The 20,478-nt window shown below is 36.0% G+C and overlaps 1 pseudogene; it reads left to right on the forward strand.

Annotated features, from left to right (window-relative positions):
- Positions 1-336: 336 nt before the first annotated feature.
- LOC135225838 (chorion peroxidase-like) overlaps positions 337-20,478 on the forward strand; it is a 70,041-nt pseudogene continuing 49,899 nt past the window's right edge.

Here is a 20,478-nt window from a genome sequence, read left to right on the forward strand (position 1 = left end):
TGAAGCTTGATGCTTACCACGTAGCCTGCAAAGTGGTTGCACTATATTCCAAATCAACTGCTGAGAGCCATATTCACTGTAGCATTTCTATATTTGTAGTATTAACTTTCTTGCGACGAAGATAAGGCTAAAGGATACCAGGCTGTTGCCTCAGCCTAAGGGACTTGACTGGATACCAAACTTCCGTTCGACAAAGTGGTCGTAGTTACCGAAAACTTCGTTTCTTATGGAAGTCTAAGAACTATTTTAGGCTCTCTGTTCCGAAGCCCCTCCCATTTCCAGTAACGCCATATAAAAAAGACGAGATCCGGGAGATTTCACTCAGTCCGATGGCAAGCGTGATTCAGTCCTGGCTGCTAACTAGCGTTAATACTTCATGATCCAGTTGTTTTATCGTTTCGGTATACGAGGGAAGTTAGCATAGAGCTATATAAGTTTCTTTCACCGGTAGGTTTGGAAAACGAAATCGCTAAATTGAAAAAAAAAAAAAAAAAAAAAAAAAAAAAAAAAAAAAAAAAAAAAGTATCATTTTCATGAACGAAGGAAAATTACAAATAACACTTGAAGCGACTTTTGTACTAACCAGGGAGCCAAAATAAACTTAAATTGTGAAGCGATAAAGTTTTCTTGAATTGACGTTTGCAGTGACGAAGGTGACGATTATCAGAATCGAGTTCCATGGAAAAGCAGTTCAAAGACCTTACCGGAAGGCGAGTCACGTGAAAGAAGCCAAAACAGGAATACTTTGCAAGACGGTATTTCCTGAAAACTGAAACCTGCTTTTAATTTTAATGCGTGTTTGTCATCACTGAAGGAAAGTCCATCATCGCAGACATTCCTTGCAGTATCGGAACTTGATTTTGGTGGTCATGCCCATTTCAGTGGCTTAGCGGTGAAAATAAGAAGGCATAAAAGCTTCACTAACCAGTGTTCTAAAACTATGATGTAATTAGTTACGATTCACAAAAAAATCAGATCACTGGGAAACGTCGACTGTAGCGCAAACAACTACATTTTCATGCCAGCATGGCTGTATGTAATTTAAACAGGTAAGTTTTATTATTCTAGTGATGCTTTAGAGCGCATGCGCCAGTTTCTGCTGCTTTGTTATCGAAAGTCAACTCCGCTTCATTCACGAACATTAGTCAGTTTTGTTCAGTTCAGACACCACTATTTCAATACATTTGAACATCTGTTTTTTGCCTGCCTCTCTAATTAATCATCCTTAAGGTTGTTGAGGCAAAATCATGTTTCCTTTAATTCTGTGCGAGAATACAGCTTGTAGGCGGTAGCTACCCTGGTCCTGTCAAACTATTGGCTTTCACACCCAGCAGCACCATTAAGAGGCAATGGTTCAGTCTAATACATAACTAAAGGATTATAGAAGGAAATGATCACCTAGCCATTTGTAGAGCATTTTGTTTTTCAAAGGATATACAAGAACCGAAGGTTGACAGTTATCAGCACACCGTAGACAGTAATAAAGTTATGAAGGCAAAGACCGCCGGAATATTGGGAAAATGTACTTTCTTATCCGTAATGGAGAGTCAGAAGGGTTACCAATCCACATATTTTAGATAAAATTCTGCAGATGAAGGTAAAATGTAAAACTAGCAAGTCTGCCGTGGCAAGAAATATCCCTAGAGTCTTGAGACAAAAGAGGGACGGGAATTAGGAGATTTCAAATCACAGATAACATTTTGCAAATTAAAATTACTATATGACCTCGACTAAGGACATAACGGTTGAGGATGACAATGAGAAAGAGAGAGAAAGAGAAAAGCCAGTCGGAGACTCAGGAACGGATCATCGAACGACCGAGTTCTGGACAAGCCCTCTGTTCGTTCGTTTCCTTCCGAATTCCAGTGTAAACAATCTTTTCCCGTATTACTGACTGACGAGGTTTACAGTTGTCCGAATCTAATGTTTATGTTATTTTACCCGAATTAATCAGTTTTACGTATATACATTCGGTAGTAATTAATGACAAGAAGAAAATTCTAAAAAGAACAGAAAAAATATTGCAAATTGACTTCGTGAAATTTTGTCTAAACCTATCCCTATCAACCTATCCCTATATATATACATACATGTGTGTATGTGTGTGTGTTGTGTATCGATAGGGATAGGTTTAGGCATATATATATATATATATATATATATATATATAATATTATATATATAATATATATATATATATATATATAATATATATATATATATATATATATATATACTATATACTTTTGTCAACTTTGCACGCGTGCTTTTTTATTAGTCTCAGATATTGAGCCACAAGAATTGTTCAATATCCAGGTCACTATACCTAGGGAATGACTTACATCGAAGGGGAATTATAACTGATAAGTGCTTCGTCAACAGCAGTACTCGAAACAACAATCAACAGTGACTTTATTCCCCTTTGGTGTAAGTTATTCCCGAGATGTAGTGAACTGGATATTAAGCGATACCTGTGGCTTAAGATATTTTTCTAATATATATGTGTATCTGTCCGTATACGCGCGTATGTGTGTGTTGTTTACATGTATGTAGTTATATATATATATATATATATATATATATAATATATATATATATATATAGGTGATATATATATATATATATATAATATATAGATATATACATATATATACATATATGTATATATACATACATACATACATATATATATATATATATATATATATATATATATATATATATATGTGTGTGTGTGTGTGTGTGTGTGTGTGTGTGTGTGTGTGTGTGAGGGAGGAAGGGAGAGAGAAGGGGAATAGATTGCTCGTAATTATTTCCACAAACTCTTCCGCCCTAATCACCAATGTTAAATGTTAAGCAGCATTTGCCGTATTCTTAATATTTTCATCAATCTATCTCTAATTGTTATACTAGGGGGACGCCGGAAGCTTCCAAAGGGGACGCAAAAGGGTTGCCAGATGGTGCCTATTTTTCTTTATTTGTGATGTTAATGACAAAATTGCCAAAAACATTATCACTGCTTCCAAATGTTTTCTAATTATTATCTCAAAACATATATAAAAATTAAAATATATGTCACTTTTCATTTAAATCTTTATGAATTGTCTTTTATTATGATAAGATTTTCCCGCGCTCTCTGCTCGGTTGTGGAAAGTAGAGTTTTCAGCATTAGTTGCGATCAAAACAAAGAGAAGAAACTAGCTTAATGTGGCAAATGATCTCCGACGTGCATTGAGTCAAACACCACCAAATATTCCCCGACTAGTTGGCCAGAAGAGCCAGTATCACCCATTCTACTGATCAGTACTATGAAGTCAAAAGGGCCGCGCTACAAGTCACTGTTTCGTTGATATTATTATATACGCGTACAGATTAAATTAGCAACGATGACAAAAATTGTCCTTTGTTATCCAAGTACTACATAAATTTGGATAAATAAGACATTAAGGAGGATGTGAAATTTCTGATGTGGTCTTGATCCAAGAATAATTGTTTCAATAGTAAAAATGACATTTATTTTTGTAGTAATTAGTATTTTTTTTCTAAAATATTCAATGTAATCTGTATAATGCTGGAACTGTTTGAATAATTGAATAAGGGTTAAGATAAGATTTGGTTTCATCATATGTTTTTTTTATCCGTTTTCTGGGAACATTGTTTGTTCCATTGAAATATACTATAGTGCATACTTATAAATGATTTAACAGCAATGGAACAAAAATCTATCATTCATTCATATACTCATATAAGCAATGAAGTATACATAATGCAGAGGGGGTGCCCCAAGGCAAAAAGTTTAAGAACCACTGTCTATCTATCTATTATATATTTGGCAATGTGGTGTGTATGTATGTATCTATGTATGTATGTATGATTGGTATGGGCGCCCGGGTCGTCGGTCTGACGGGACTGAGATTCGGAACGGAGATGGGTTTCCACCCTGGGAAGGTCGAGACCTACGTACGGGAGCCCGGAAACCCCCGGGAGCCCGGGCTCCCAAAATTTCTACTCCCCCCCCCCCCCCCCTCCGAGGGGTGAGAAGGGATTCCCTGAAACAGAGCTGGTTCTGGCCGCGAAACGGGGCTAGCTATGCCCGTAGACTTAGTTACTTTACAAATTTCTGTATACATATGACTTCTCATTTGGAAAAAATACTATAGGGTAAACATCAATGAGATGAAAGAGGGTGGTTTTAGAAGGGGGTTGACAGAGAGAGAAAATGAGAGAGAGAGAAAGTGAGAGAGAGTAGAAAGGGTGTAAGGGAGAAGAAAGAGGAAAACAAACAGACAGACAAACAGACAGAGTTGGTATTACTGAGAAGAAAGAGGGTAAGAGACAGGAGGGGAAGGAAGAGAGAGAGAGAGTTGAGGGGGTGTTGGGTAGGAGAAAGATGGAAAAAGTGAGAGAGGGAGAGAGAGACAGACAGACAGAGAAGAGCGGTTGTTTGGAGACAGAGAGAGAGAGAGAGAGACAGAGAGACAGAGAGTTGGTATTAGTGAGAAGAAAGAGTGGAAGAGACAGTGATGGTTGGAGACAGAAAGAGAGTCAGAGAAAGGAGCTTTCTCTTTTCTTTCTTTTCCATTTCAGTTTCAAGCGCCTTCAGTTCGCAGTCAGGTTGGCTTTTGCCATGACTATCGATAAAGCCCAGGGACAGTCTCTCAAGAGTGGCTGGCTTCAACTTGGAGCAACCTTGCTTTTCTCACAGGCAGCTTTATGTGGCATGCTCAAGAGTGGGCTCTCCGGAACGCCTGTTCATTTTGTCACTGGAGGGAAAAACAAAGAATATAGTCTACCAAAAGGCTCTCCGGTGAATTAGAATCTCTGCCAACACCAACAATTTTTCTTTCCATATATGTTTATTTTATGATGCTTCATTTTGATATTCATTTTCAAGGATGTTGTTTGTTTTGTCAGATTTGCATTCTTCACAATTCAGGTTGTGGTACTGTATTCAATTGTGGCTTGATTTATCTATTTTCTTTTCATAAACTATGCTCTGGGTTACACGGACCAATCTAGCTGAGACCCGGGTAACCACCTAGTATATACTAAGGGCAATTTCTGTCTGTTTGTCTGTCTGTTTGTTTGCTATGCACGCCCAGAATATAAAAGTTAGGGCTACCAAATTTATACCATAAACTCCCCTCCCCCTCAGGAATGTTCTAGTCAAAATTCGAAATTTGAGGGCCATTTCTAAGGGAGTCATAACCCCTGTTTTTCATACCCCCTCATTTTTTGCAACTCTCAGAGTTGACAGCTAGGGGTACCAAAATTTTTCCGTAGACTCCCATCCCTCACCTCCCAGGAAGGTTTTAGTCATAATCCGAAATTCGGGGGCCGTAACCCCTCCTTTTCATACCCCCTCATTTTTAACAACTTTTGGAGCGGAGTTGACATCTTTGAAGAAGTGTTTCTACAAACAGGCTCCCCACAATATGGGATCCATAAGGTACCTCAGTAGTTGGGGAGTGAAACTCCAACCACCCTCTGGGAATGGGGGCCCGAGGGTTTTCCACAATATTAAGGGACTGGAGGCCACGCTGAAAACGGCATTTGTAGAGCAAAAATCTCACGAATAAGATTTTCCAAGAACTGAAGAGAAATTCCATTTGGGCACTAAGCGCAAATTCGTTGACGACATAATCCAATTGTTTAACAAGCTATCCATGGTCAACTTCCTCCAAGTAAATTCTCGTCATATGCAGTCGGGAACAGGAGCCTGTTAACCATCTATTTAAGAGTCATTCCAAGTACATGGATAAGAAATAAGCATGAAATAGAAATGGCCTGCCTACGAATTATTTGTAAGATGACAACGAAAACAGATAATACGAAAACAAATGCAAACGAAACTAATGAAAATGGAATATAGAATTTAGGGCAAAGGCCAAGCACTGAGACCTATGAGGTCATTCAGCGGTGAAAAGGAAATTGAGTAGAAAGTCTTGAAAGGTGGTTTTAGGAGGAAAACCTCGCAGTTGCACAGCGAAACAAGTGTTAGGAGAAGTGGACAGCAAGATGGAAGAGAGAAAATATTATTGGAGGTATATAAAAGGAATGAAAGGGGCTGCAGCTAAGGGCCGAAGGGACGCTGCAAAAACCTTAAGTAAAGCCTACTGTGCAACGCGAGAGGTGCACTGACGGACCTATCCCCTACGGAGCGGAAAAAGTAACAAATTTAATAATGATAAGTGTAAAATAATAATGAAAGTAATAGCTCTCCTCGAACCCGGGAGGAAGGCGCGATGGACCGTAACAAGGGTTCGCCGATTCGAATCTTTCAATTGAGAGAAAAGTTATTATTAGAACAGGATGGGAAAGGGAGGTCTACAACCTCCTTCATTAGAATAAATCTGACCGTAGATCATCATAAACAACTGAACTTAATTACCTTCTTCAATGAAGTGGGCAGATGATATTGACTCTACAAGACATCTAAAGAATTTTTTTTATAGATCTCAATGAAATTTCGTGAAGGGTGGACGAAGGAACAAGGAAGGATGGACTTTGAAATAACACTAATCGGAATCGTAATGGAGATCCAAGATGCCCTTAACCCCGTCCACGTTTTCGAGTTTTACTCAATGAACTGAGTTCGATGTAACGTCGGAAGCGAGAACTTTTCCCGATGTATCTGTGCTTCTGACGTCACATCGAGCAAAGTTCGTTGAGCAAAGCTGGACCGTGTGGACAAGGCCTTAAAGTTTCTGGATGATGCAAGCGCTCCCTTTGTGGTATAACTGGTTTCGATGTTGCGTCAGTAACAAAATTTAAGAAAGAAAAATAAAGTAACAAGAAATGTAATCAGTTTAAGCAAAATTAGAGTTATATATTTCAACAGAATTAAAAACTTATATCCAGAAAAAGCGATGACTGTCACCCTGATTTATTTGGAAAAGGAATTGTTTCTAAAGGTACTGGTTTTAAGTTTCAAGGAATTTGCTTGAAGTCGTCGTTCATTTACTTTAAAACTAAACCCAGAGTAGCACCATTTTAAGTCCAGTGGACTTGGGAGTAAGCGGTCTTAATGTGGTCACGTTTCGCGCTGTTAGCATACTAAGTATCTCTCTCTCTCTCTCTCTCTCTCTCTCTCTCTCTCTCTCTCTCTCTCTCTCGCTCTCTCTCTCTCTCTGTGAGTAAGTATTCAAAGGTCACTGTATGCCACGCTGGAACTGATTTTTATCATACACAATTAAAGTATGACGAGAGTGTTTGTCGGTCTGATCCTGCCTGTTGTGCATCTCTTGAAAGAGACTAAGACCCTTCAGTGCTCTTCAGGAGAGAAAGCCGAGGAGCAGCTTTCTCCTCCCTCCCACATTTAAAGATAGAAGCCCGAGAGGTAATTATGGTGGGCCAGTCGCGCCGAACAACGCCGCCGAAATTTCAAAAAAGATTCGTCGAAGTTGACGAGAAGTCACGGAAAATGAAGTAAATGGGAATCGTCATTTTTGCCTCTTGTGCGAAGTGAAATAAATGCCCAAGTGGTAAAGGAAAGCTGAATGTGCTTTTTTCCCGCCAAAATTACCTGGACGCTTTCTTTTTCGATTTTAAACGAAGTATGACACAAGCAAAAATTATGAATGCGATAATTATTTTGACTCGATGTTGTGACGCAACATTATAAACAGCGCAGCCATGAGAATTTCGAAATGGGGAACCCACAAAGCTATACGCACACTTTATGTTACATACACGTATATATGTATGTATGTATATATATATATATATATATATTATATATATATATATTAGTGATTATAATTTCTTTTAGTGATATTCCCGAAATGGAGCAAATCAGATATTAGTCAACATTTATGGCGTATTATTGTGAATGCACCTATGTGTGCATATATATAATATATATATTATATTATATATATTATTATAATATCTTATATTATATAATATATATTATATATACACAAGCCACATATATATATATAGATATATTTATATATTAATACATTATATATATATTATATATATAGATATTATATTATATAATATATATACAATAAAATTTCACTCACCCTTCAGCCTTTTCGAAAGAGAGTCCAGGGTACCCTGGCCTCTCATTTGAAAGTCCGAGGTTCGGCACCGATATTAGTCATTAAATTTATATGCATGTATGTATGTATGGTGTATCTAAATGCACATATCAGAGACTGATTATAGAGTGAAACAGATAAAATACAAAACGTAAGAGCTTTCATATTAAAGCCCAACATATTAACAGATAACTATAAGCAAGAACGAACAAAAAAAGGAAACTTTGTGTAATAGGAACAGAACTTCGTTTCTTGTACAGGTATTATTCCCTCAAATGTTTCCTTTCACTGAATGAATTTTTCCTTTGTCCAAAAATAGCTAAGGAACACCCGTAATGCCATCTTGTCTCATTTGCTTTGTGGTAGTCATCACTCCAAGAATATCTTGTATAAAGTTCCTTTATCTCTTTACCGTCAGACTTTGGAATTCTTAATTCCCCTTTTCTCTGAACCTTTTCTGGTAAGTCAGAGCTACTTACGTGCACCAAGTGATCTAACCTTCGGAAAGTATGAATGAAGGAAAGAATGAATGAAGGCGTATAAGTTTAGCCACGTCATGCCAGTGATGGAGTCAGGCCTACAGTTCCAAATGCATATTTTTAGAAGCTCGCAATGATAATGATAATAAATCGAATGGACTCAAGACGTTTTCTAGTATGTTATGAATAAAATTTGATTTTCAAATTCTGACTCTCCGATGAGCGAAAGGTATCAAACTGAGAAAGAGAGCGGGCGAAGTCGTCATCAAGTGGCTTAGATTATAGAAATGTTTCTAAATTAGAAAATTTTTTTTTGATAAGTACGTTTAAATTAGGATCTAGAGGACCTTAAGTCCCTGGTAATTAAGTTATGCTGGCTTATATGTTTTATTTTTACTCATATACTCGGTAGTATTCATTATCACGAGGTTATTATCTCTATTGAAGTACATTGTTTGTATTTTAGTCTAATATGTATAATAGCTATACTCCATATTTCATCTTCTAACCTTTTCTAAGATCTTAGGAGGATTAGGCATCCATGTTGTTTTACATTAAGCCAGCCTTGTGCTAGCGGTGAATTTTACTCGTACAGAATTCCTTAACCTATGGGATATCTAGTCTATGGAAGCGTTTTTCTATCCGTCTTTAAGTTCTTTTCATAATAGACTATGGTATCATGATAAGTACTTCTTCTACCACTAATAATAATGGTAATGAGAATGCACATTATCTCTTTAACAGACACAGAGTACTCGCTCTTATGTTCAAGCTGTTATCACAATATAAGTTGGCATGGAGATGTTGCTTGTGGGTGCGGAAGTACCTTCCATCTTGCTAGATCTTTCCATAGCTTAAATTCACGGACGGCTACAGAGAGAGAGAGAGAGAGAGACAGAAAGAGAGAGGTGTGGGGGGGGAGGGGGAGGTGGATGAGTGGCTTTGGAGGCTTTCATTTATGTTACAGCAGCCAAGGCATTTCAGAGATGGGGCTGAAACAAATGACGCAGAGATGGCGAAAGTAAAAGTAACCCCATCTATCCATAAAAGGCTAATGAATTCTAAGAATTACATCGTCATCTATAAGAAGAGGACGGGAAGACCATAAGACACAAAAGACTAACGTTCTCCTTTTGTAAACTTTTCGAGGGCGAGAGAAAAGACACAGAAAGAGAGCGAGAGCATTTCCCTCTCAATTGCTTTTTTATTTCCTTTTTTCTCTCTCTAGATTTCAATGGACGCTTCACATAATAGCTTACCGAGGAATGGAGAGTCACGCTGGCGATAGTAAAAGACCTTTTGTCTTTGGCAAAGTTTCTCAACCTTTCATGATTAAAAAGTAAATAAACAAATAAAATAAAAGACATTTAATCAGTTACTTCCAACTAAACAGCTCGTTCTGTACTAAACTTGAAATTTCTGAGTGATACTTTCGAACACACGACCCACATATTTCCTCTCATTTTCTTTCTTTTATCGGACCAGGGCTAAATAAGGGCAGTAGGGTGCTTGTTCCAACTTAACCCCTACCAAACGTGAGTCCCTTTAGACCTCTCTCAACCTTAAATGAAACAGGGAATACATCTTTACTCAGCCTTCAGTAGCCTAATTTTAACTAAAAGTACAGCAGATTGTAGATTCCTAGGAATTTTAGCGGTCTGTGTAGGTACTGAGTCGTTTTATAAAATAATACCGCATTAGCCCTCTGTCTGAATAAGGTTGGACTTAGTTTCATATCTTCTACGCCACTTATCCCATCTCTCTTGAATCCCTAAATTTGGTCGAGCTAATCTTGAAGAAAATTTCCCCATATCCTTTCTACACGAAATCCCTTTGCCTTCATTTCTTTATCCAATCATTTACAGCCGAGTACTTATGTATCTATATATGGGTTTGCTGTTTTATTAATACTTGTTATATTTTTTCAGTGTTTAACATAATTCCTTGGGCCAGCTCCAGTTTCTTTTTATGTGAATTTATCCTTGGCAGCGGAAGCCTTCGGACCTCATTTTAGGTAATCTTTTGGCTTCTTCAGTATAAGAGCATGTCTTCGTTTGAATCACGATATTATACGGTAAATTGATACAAGATTGAATTCTTTGCAAAAACAACTCCAAAAATATTACTTCCTGGGATAAATAAATCTTTTTTTTTGATATTCCCGGTGCCCTTCAGGTCCAAGATCAGCCCCGGTAGGAGTGGGGGCTATAAGCGGTGAAATATAAAATGTAAAAAATGCTACGCATTGTAGCTGAGGAAAGAAAGGGAAAAAGTGAGAGAGAGAGAGAGAGAGAGAGAGAGAGAGAAGAGAGAGAGAGAGAGAGTATAGGGATCTGAGAGAGAGAGAGAGAGAGAGAGTATAGGGGATCTGAGAGAGAGAGAGAGAGAGAGAATAGGGGATCAGAGAGAGAGAGAGAGAGAGAGAGCGAGAGAGAGAGAGAGAGATAGATAGATAGATAGAGAGAGAGAGAGAGAGAGAATGATTTTATTAGTAGTCATTCAGAGATTTCCCAGGAGTTCTGTGTTGATTCAACTGTATATATAGGAGATATATTAATAGAATATTATATATATAATATAATATATAATATATATATAGTAAATATATATATATATATATATATATATAATATATATTATTATGTATATATAATATATATGTATATACAACTATTTTACAATACATTAAAGGTACAATCTACACACACACACACCACACACACACACACACACATATACACAACACATATATAATATAGATATATATATATATATATAGAATTATATAGATAATTATAATATAGAAAGGTATTTTTTTTTATATATATTTTTATGTATATAAATACAATTCATTACACACACGCATACATATACATACATATATATATATATATATATATATATATATATATATATTATGTATATACACTATATATACATTAAAGGTTCATATCTACACACACACACACACATATATATATGTATATATATACATATATATATATATATATATATATATATATATAGGTATTTTATATATATTTTTATGTATATAAATACATTCATACACACATACATACATACATACATACATATATATACATATATATATATTTATGTATATAAATACATTCATACATACATACATACGTACACACACAAACACACACACATATATTATATATTATATATTTAATATTTGTGTGTGTGAGTACATACAGACATCCGCTTTTCACACCAGAGAATTTTACACAACTTCCCAACCTACCAGCGATTCAATAATAATAATATAGAAATAATGAACATATAAGCACGTGTTTGACTGGAATAAATTTCTGACTCACATTGGGAACGAACCCTGGTCTCCCAGGTGCCCAGCCAAGACAATACTAATTAACCTGCTCTGTTCCTAGTCGTAGGTGTTAGTTTTTGTTATTGCTGAAAATATATCACAGCTATCATTCATAATATATGAACAATTTCTGGTTGGGAAGCATATTAAGCTATTTATATAGCCTTGCCCTTCAAGGTACGTTGTGAATAACTTATTATACACCAAAAACAAGTAAGATTTGCAAGAAAATATCATTCTTAGTTAAGGAAAAGTAATGTTGCGTAGGGTTGGCATTAATTCTAGTAAATATCGTCTTTACACAATTTAAACCATCATCATCTTTTATTTAAAAAAAAAAACAGATAACCTCAAAAAATAAATAATTTTGTTGTTTCACTTATGAGTATGACTGTACACGAACGGATAGCAATTAACTATACATAAGTACAGGTGCTGCGCTCTAACTTGACATGTTACAAATGCTATTCAACAAGTACTCAGCTGTCAACTGTTAAAATAAGCGTGAAGAATGGCAAATTACAAAAAAAGACAAGGCAAGATTTGGTATTTTTGGAACAGGGGATCCCGGACAGGACCCTAAAACAAATGTTACGTACTCAGCTATCTAGTCAATACAGCCCTTGGGTTCTCCAGACTTCGTAACACCACAAGGAAAGGCAAAGCAAAGAACCAGCACTGTTCAGCTATAGTAACATTATTCAAATAAAAACAATAATACAAAACCAGCACAATAAAGCAACCCCAGTTACAGAAATCAACTAAACATACCTACAAAAACAAATACCATGAAATATAATCAAACAGCATTATCTTTCTCCAGCTACCAAAGAAGTAAAAATATGATAAATAAAATATAGCATTGAACAAGAAACACCCAGGCAGAAGATTCAGACACTAATAACCTTAAGTAAAGCCCAGAGTTCCATGTCAGAAGTCTACTAGATGGATGGGAGGGATTGGACACGCAGACATTTGACCAGATGGAAAACTATCCAACAATACAAGAGAATTTGCAAAAAAAATATAACAATATAATCAACAGCTTGGGACCTAAAAATACACACACACACACATATAAACATCTTATATATTAAAATGAATGTTTGTATGTTTGTATATTTGTATGTTAGTGCGCTATAGAAATCTGAACCACTTGACTGATCTAGACAAAATTTGGCACATAGCCCTCATTTGATCCAACTTAGATAATAGGGTAGATTTCAAATTCAAACCCATACCCCCTTCCCTTACCTTTCCCCAATCCCTTTCCTCCTTCCCTTTGTAACTTATTAGGTACATAAACGGATTTATCATAACTCAATTCATGTGTAAATTAACTCTGTTGGTTCTATGCCATCGAGTACTTCATTTAAAGTACTCGATGGCATAGAAATATATTACTGAAGATGCTTTTCTTTCCTGTGATTAATAATTCTGTATCAAGGTTTAGACAGTCGCCACAGTAACGCCTGGATAAAAGGGACAGACAGCATAGTAATGCTTGGGTAAGAGGGACAGTCAGCATAGTAATACTATGATGAATGGGACAGTCAGCACACAGTAATACTACATAGATAATTGGGAGAGTCATCACAGTAATACCTGGATAAAAGGGACGGTCAGTACAGCAATACTTGGATAATTGGGAATGTCAGTAGAGTAATACCTGGATAAAAGGGACAGCCACCACAATAATATCTGGATAAATGGGAGTAGTCACCACAGTCAATAACTGGATAAATAAGACAGTCACTACAGTCATACTTGGATAAAAGGGACAGTCAGTACAGTAATACTTGTATAAATGGGACAGTCAGACAGTCATATATGGATAAATGGGCAGCCAGCACAGTAATATTTGGGTAACAGGGATAGATAGTACAGTAATTTCTTGGATGAGAGGGACGGTCACCAATGTAATACCTGAATAAATGGAACGGTCAGAACAGTAATGTTTGTATGAAAGAAACAGTCGGCATAGTAATTCAGGAATAAATGGGACAGTCAGTACGAGGAGCTGCAGGAGACCCTTCAGAGTTTCCCCAGGCAGTACTGGGTTGGTCAGCTAGTATAAAGACTATTTTTTTTCTTTTTTGTGGCTTCACTTGTTACCGTTTCTATCAGTTTCAAGAAGAAATGAAATCTTTAATTTTTTAGTGTTTCGGAATTTCTTTTCAATACCTTTATATCATATAATTTTCTTTTTTTTAAGAATTTGTTAAGTAAGGTGCTAATGAAAATTTTGGTTTAATTTATTTATGTTTAAAAGTATGTTAGTATCAATTTCTTAGAAGGTATGCATAATTTGTTTGCTCAAGATGTTACCTTGACGTGTCCACCGAAATTATGTATTGCTTACTCTGCTAGTGTGTGTGTGTCTGTGTGTGTGTATGTAAGCCAGAATTTTCAAAAATTAGAGGCTATTGTATAAATAACAGCCCATGGGTGGCGTAGTAAGACAAGGCAAAGTTCAAAACACGGCAGAATTCAAGACAAGTCTAGGAAGGGATAAGTTTTAGGTCAAAAGTAATCTCTTGCAGATAGAAAGACTACAGCGCTTTCAGTGCTACATAATCAAAATGGGAAGAGGGAAGCCGTTCTGAGGACTAATCCTTCTACGAATACGATCGGCCAGAAGTTGTTATTTCCTGGGACACACGTGCCCATGTGTTGTAAATAGACTTTACATTTATATTTGTAATGCATGTTGTAATCACATTAGGTATAAAGACATTAGCGACTGTTTCTTACGTACCTTACCTAACAGCATTTTGTGACAAATATTCATAATACGATGCTTTCCTTTTTGGAGGAATATGTCCCAGAAAGGTACAGCCTTCTGTTTACTTTGTAAGCTCTCTCTATCACTTTCACTATTTATATATATCTCGCATATATATATATATATATATATAATATAGATATATATATAATATTTAATATTTATAATATTACTTCCAGAGGTCCTCAGTAACACGGACGGTTCAGAGGAGCGTTTACCTCCTTGAAAGCCTGGAAATAAAGAGCCTCTATTTTGAACATTCTGCATTATTGCATTATTGAGGTCGTCTGTGGAAGTAATACATTTATACACCGTGAATTTGTGTTCTTAGACTATATATATAATATATATATATATATATATATATATATATATAGTATATATATATATATATATATATATATATATATATATATATATATATATATATATACATACATCTAACTACAAACTAATACATTTTCAACTAAGTTAACCGAAGAGGAATTTTTCAGTCGATAAGAAATTTGTCGGCTCACGGGTGCGAACCATCGAACCCAACAAATTTATGGCGCACAGTGAAGCCTTAAACCACACCGCCACCTCGTGAGCCGACAAATTTCTTATCGACTAAAAAATTCCCCTTCAGTTAACATATATGAAAATATATCAATTCCGAGGTAGAGCGAATTAGATATTAAAGGACATTTGTAGCTCGATGCACGTATATGAATCACGGTGATGTGATATGACTCATGTATATGTGATATATTATATACATATATATATGTATATACATATATAATTTATATATATATATTATATATTATATATATATATATATATATATATATTATTCAAGCTACAAATGTTCTTTCATATCTAATTCGCTCTTCCTCGGAATTGATATATATTCATATATGTAAACCGAAGGGAAATATTTTTAGTGATAATAATTTCGTCCCCTCATGGGATCGAACCACCGTTCAGCGGACAGGAACGAAATCAGGAAGACATTGACGTTACCGATTCGGGCATATGGCTACGTAACTAATGAAAACGTGTCCTGTCTAAGTTAAGGAATGAGATGGTAAGATCAAATATCTGCTATGGAGCATTTACTGGAGGCAAAAGACGTTGAAGAAAAAGAGATTAAAAGTATGGCTGCATTAGTTATTGTACCTCGCTAAGATTCATAACAGATTTGGCAGATCAGAATGAAGGAATGGATGGACTTCTCGTCAGGCTGCAGTGTTCCCTGACAAGAACATCTTGTGAGAGACGGGTCTGTTGCTTGGGTCGGGTGGAGATAAATGCATTAGGATAGCCAGCCCCATCCGCCCTCCTTCATAAAGACTGGACATTTTTGAAGATATTCCAAGAGGATGGCATTCTGCCAAGGATATAAGTGTTTTCGCGATAAGTAGTAGTGAGAAAAGGAATTCTGCCGAGAAGACTATAAGTGTTTCACGATAAGTAGTAGTGAGAATGGAATTCTGCCAAGAAGAATATGTGTTTTCACGATAAGTAGTAGTGAGAAAAGAAATTCTGTCGAGAAGAATATAAGTGTTTTCACGATAAGTAGTAGTGAGAATGGAATTCTGCCGAGAAGAATTTAAGTGTTTCACGATAAGTAGTAGTGAGAATGGAATTCTGCCGAGAAGAATTTAAGTGTTTCACGATAAGTAGTAGTGAGAATGGAATTCTGCCGAGAAGAATATAAGTGTTTTCACGATAAGTAGTAGTGAGAGTTGAATTCTGCCGAGAAGAATATAAGTGTTTCACGATAAGTAGTAGTGATTTTACGATAAGTAGTAGTGAGAATGTAATTCTGCCCAGAAAAATATAAGTTTTTCTTTGTAAGAAATAGCGAGGATGGCGTTCTGCCAAGAAATATATAAGTGTCTCACGATAAGTAGCAGTGAAGATGGCATTGTGCCAAGAAAATGTTAAGTGTTTCACGATAAGAAGTATTTCAGGAGCCAGGAAAAAAAAAAGAAGAGAAAAGCGTGGACTCCTTTGATCCCTCTCAGTGAGAGAGGTTGTTGAACATGTTTACCCGCCAAGCGTTTGTTCCTGGTGCACTCTAAGAGGTTAGGGAGAACAACAAGACTAAGAACGTGAGAGAAACCACATGGAGAAAATGAAGAATAACGAGGGAAGAATAAAGAAAATAGTTATCAATGAGGGTAAAATAAAAAAAAAGGAAGAATTTGAAGGTGTAATGGAAAGTAAAATCATTTTCATCTGAAAATAATTCTCTTTCGGTTCTGAATTGTGAGAAGTAATTGGGTGAAGAACTGGTCGAGAATATCATATATATATACCATATATGATATATTATATATATATATATCTATATATATATATATTATATATAGATATATATTATATATATATATATATCTATATCTATATATATATATAATATATATATATTATATATATATATATTTATTATATATATATGTATATATATATATATGTATATTAATATATATATAAGCCATATATATATAGATCATATATATACCTATATATATATATATATATATATATATATATAATATATATATATATATATATATGTGTGTTGTGTGTGTGTGTGTGTGTGTGTATATGGTTCTAGGTATATTTTGACTGCCAGAACATTGACCCCGGTAATATCACTCCCGGTATATTGACTCCCGGTAAATTGAAATCAGGTTTCTTTAACTCCAGGTAATTTGACACCTAAAGTAAACAAATAGCCTGTTTACGAAGCACATCTCGTTTTTAAGTAGCTTGGGGCAATTACCTTATTTAGGAATAATCTGATTGTTTCGTAAATTGAAGGTTTAGTTTACATTTTTTCATTTAAGTATATAAAAAAACACTTGTAGTTGCATCCGAGCTCCTGGCGGTATAAAGACTATTTTATATAATCATGTCTCGTACCTTCAGAGCACTCTTGTAGAAAGAAACTCTTAGATGACTTAAATTGCATTTGCGGAAGGCAGAAATCAAGCGCTGGCATATCAAAATTTTATTGGCATTGTGAAGTGAAGGGTTGCAAAACACGCCTGTTGATGTATGTAGGCGTGCATTGCAACTCTTCAGTTCACGCTTCCAATAATTTTTTTTTTTATCCATCAGCGTTTGTATTGTGCCTTTCGTGAATGCAATTAAAGTCATCTACGAGTTTCTTTCCACCACGGATGCTCTGAGTGGTATGAGACATGATTATATAAAATATCTTTATACCGCCAGAAGATCGGATGTAGCCACTAAATGTTACTTGTATACTTGGATAAAAAAAAATCCTATCATGTCAACGAAGCCTTCAACTTACTAAACAATCAAAATATGTTTTTCCCATTCCCTGAATAAGGTAATTGCCCTAAGCTATTTAAAGAAAATATGCTTCTAAATAGACTATTTGTTTATTTTCGATGTCAAATTATCGGGTTTTAATAAAACCAGATTTCAGTTTACCGGGAGTTAAACTATCGGGAGTGAAATTACAGAGGTAAAAAAAACCAGGATATCGGTCACTATATATATATATATATATATATATATATGTGTGTGTGTGTGTGTGTGTGTATACACACGTGTGTATATATTTACATATATGTATATATATACATATTATATATATACCCACACAGATGCGCGAGTGTGTGTGTGGATGTATTATGTCTCATGTCTGTCAAATACTTCCATGGATGGAGTGCCCAGAGAAATTGGCGAAAGGGACAGAGGAACATATATTCACCTTCGAAGCTATAAGAAACTGGACTACGAGTCGGGCCAGTGGAGGGGCTGACGGTTACGGATAACAGAGTTGATAGGTGCAAGTGAGTCCTGGTGCGATAGACCCTACGAGAGAAAAAAAATGTCAAAGTTAACGTTAGCAAGAGCGACGTTATGATGAACCTATGAAAATGTAACAAAAGCAGTATATAGTTGGAAAATAAAGAGGGATTGTTCAGCCAACTCTTATGGAAGTGAATCCCAAGAAATAGAAAATAAGTGGAAATTGTTGAGATTAATGATTTGCCCAGTCTAAGCAGATTAAGATTGACATATGGATGGGAAATGTGGATAAACAATGAAGTAGCAACGAGGTAACCAGAGGATTTTGAAGAAAATATGGGGGAAGGACGGCTGGTGACAAGGGCGCACGATGTGGAAAGCTTAGGAAGAATGAGGAGAGGGAAACCGAGAAAGAGCTGCCATGGGGGAATCACTGAGAAGGAATCTGGATTAAAAAACTTAAATATTAAGAAAAGCTGATTGTGTCATATGTAGTGAAGAAAAGATGTTCTGATGGATAAGCAGCCATCATCAGGAACATCATTCCGAGTTCAGAATGAATAAAATACCATGTTAACATTCCAACCAGTTCCACAATCCCATGGTCGGTGTTCTAAAGGAAGCTTTAGTTTTAATATAAGAAACACTACAGTGCAGAGACAAAACTATTCTTTGACTAAAGGGTTTTCAACTTTCCAGTATACTGAAATGAAAGTTCTTAAGAAGTATTGTTGTCACCACAGCAGCACGAATGAGCTCATTTCAAGTTCATGAATTTCAGGCTCCCACCGACAAAAAGAAATCCCTCAACAACTGCGAGAAAGGAATTTCATGGCAAGTGTACAGCCAATATCTATATGAAACCTCAGTCAGAGAATGTAAAGCAAACAAAACCATGACTTCTGTAATATATGTCCTCAAAAACTCGACTTTAATGTCCAATATCCAAAGCAAATAATACACCTCGGCGATCAATCGAAAATGGAAATATTGATTTCCCATGACTGCACCGTCAGGTATCTGAACAAGTAACGAAAAAAAAAAAAAAATGGATCAGAGACGTAAGATAAAAATAAAAAAGTTTACGTCAAGTCAGACATAAAAATATAAAAAGAAAAAAGGAGAACAAAGAGAGAAAAGAGTTCAGAAAGGAAAAAGAGGAAAATGAAAGTGAATCTAGGAAGAAACAGAAATGGGAGAAAGTTGGAAGTCTAGAACAGAACAGAAGAAAATAGTGAAAATATTAAGAAATAAGTTAAATAATAAATTAAGTATCTGCTTACTGGAATTCAGTGTTTCTTATCCATTCGTACAAAGAAAGTTTGTAAAAGTTATTTGACCTTTATTTCATTATTAGAATTTTAGGTTTAACAACTCCAACTTTCAATTAGTAAACCTAAGTGCAATTTGTTTAACTAGAGTCCGGCTCTCCTGTCATTTGTCTCTCCAATGGTTAGCTATTATACTTTGTCTCGCTGAATATGAGCAATATATAGTTTCTCTAAATCCGAAAATTGTCCACATTTAAGGAATGATACAATGAATGAGTTTGATGGCGTGCGCTACGCTGTGCTGGAATCTGGAGCTGCCCATCAAGTCCCCCCCTACCATTTCGATCCCCTACTTACCCAGGCCCCACCATAGGTAGACAAACAGGTTTGCTTGAGGAGGGTGGATGTGTTATGTCTCCTCTACCCTCCTGATCCCTTACCTACACCGCTCTCACTTGGGGCGGACAAACAGGTTTGCAGGAGGAGGATGGATGCGTTACGTCTCCTCTACCCTCCTGATCCCTTACCTACCCCGCCCTCCCCTGGGGCGGACAAACAGGTTTGCTGGAGGAAGGTGGATGTGTCATGTCTTCCTTAACATCCCTATCCCCTACCTACCCCGTCCCCCAACCGGGGCGGACAAACAAGAAAGATCCACTCGGATTTTATTGCTATAAACAACTAGTACCTATTCTAGAGAAATTCGGTTATACAGAAAATACCTTTCCTTAAGAAATCATTAACAGTGATAACGCCCTCCAATTTA

The sequence above is a fragment of the Macrobrachium nipponense genome, chromosome 13 (genome assembly GCF_015104395.2).
Source record: "Macrobrachium nipponense isolate FS-2020 chromosome 13, ASM1510439v2, whole genome shotgun sequence".
NCBI lineage: Eukaryota > Metazoa > Arthropoda > Malacostraca > Decapoda > Palaemonidae > Macrobrachium > Macrobrachium nipponense.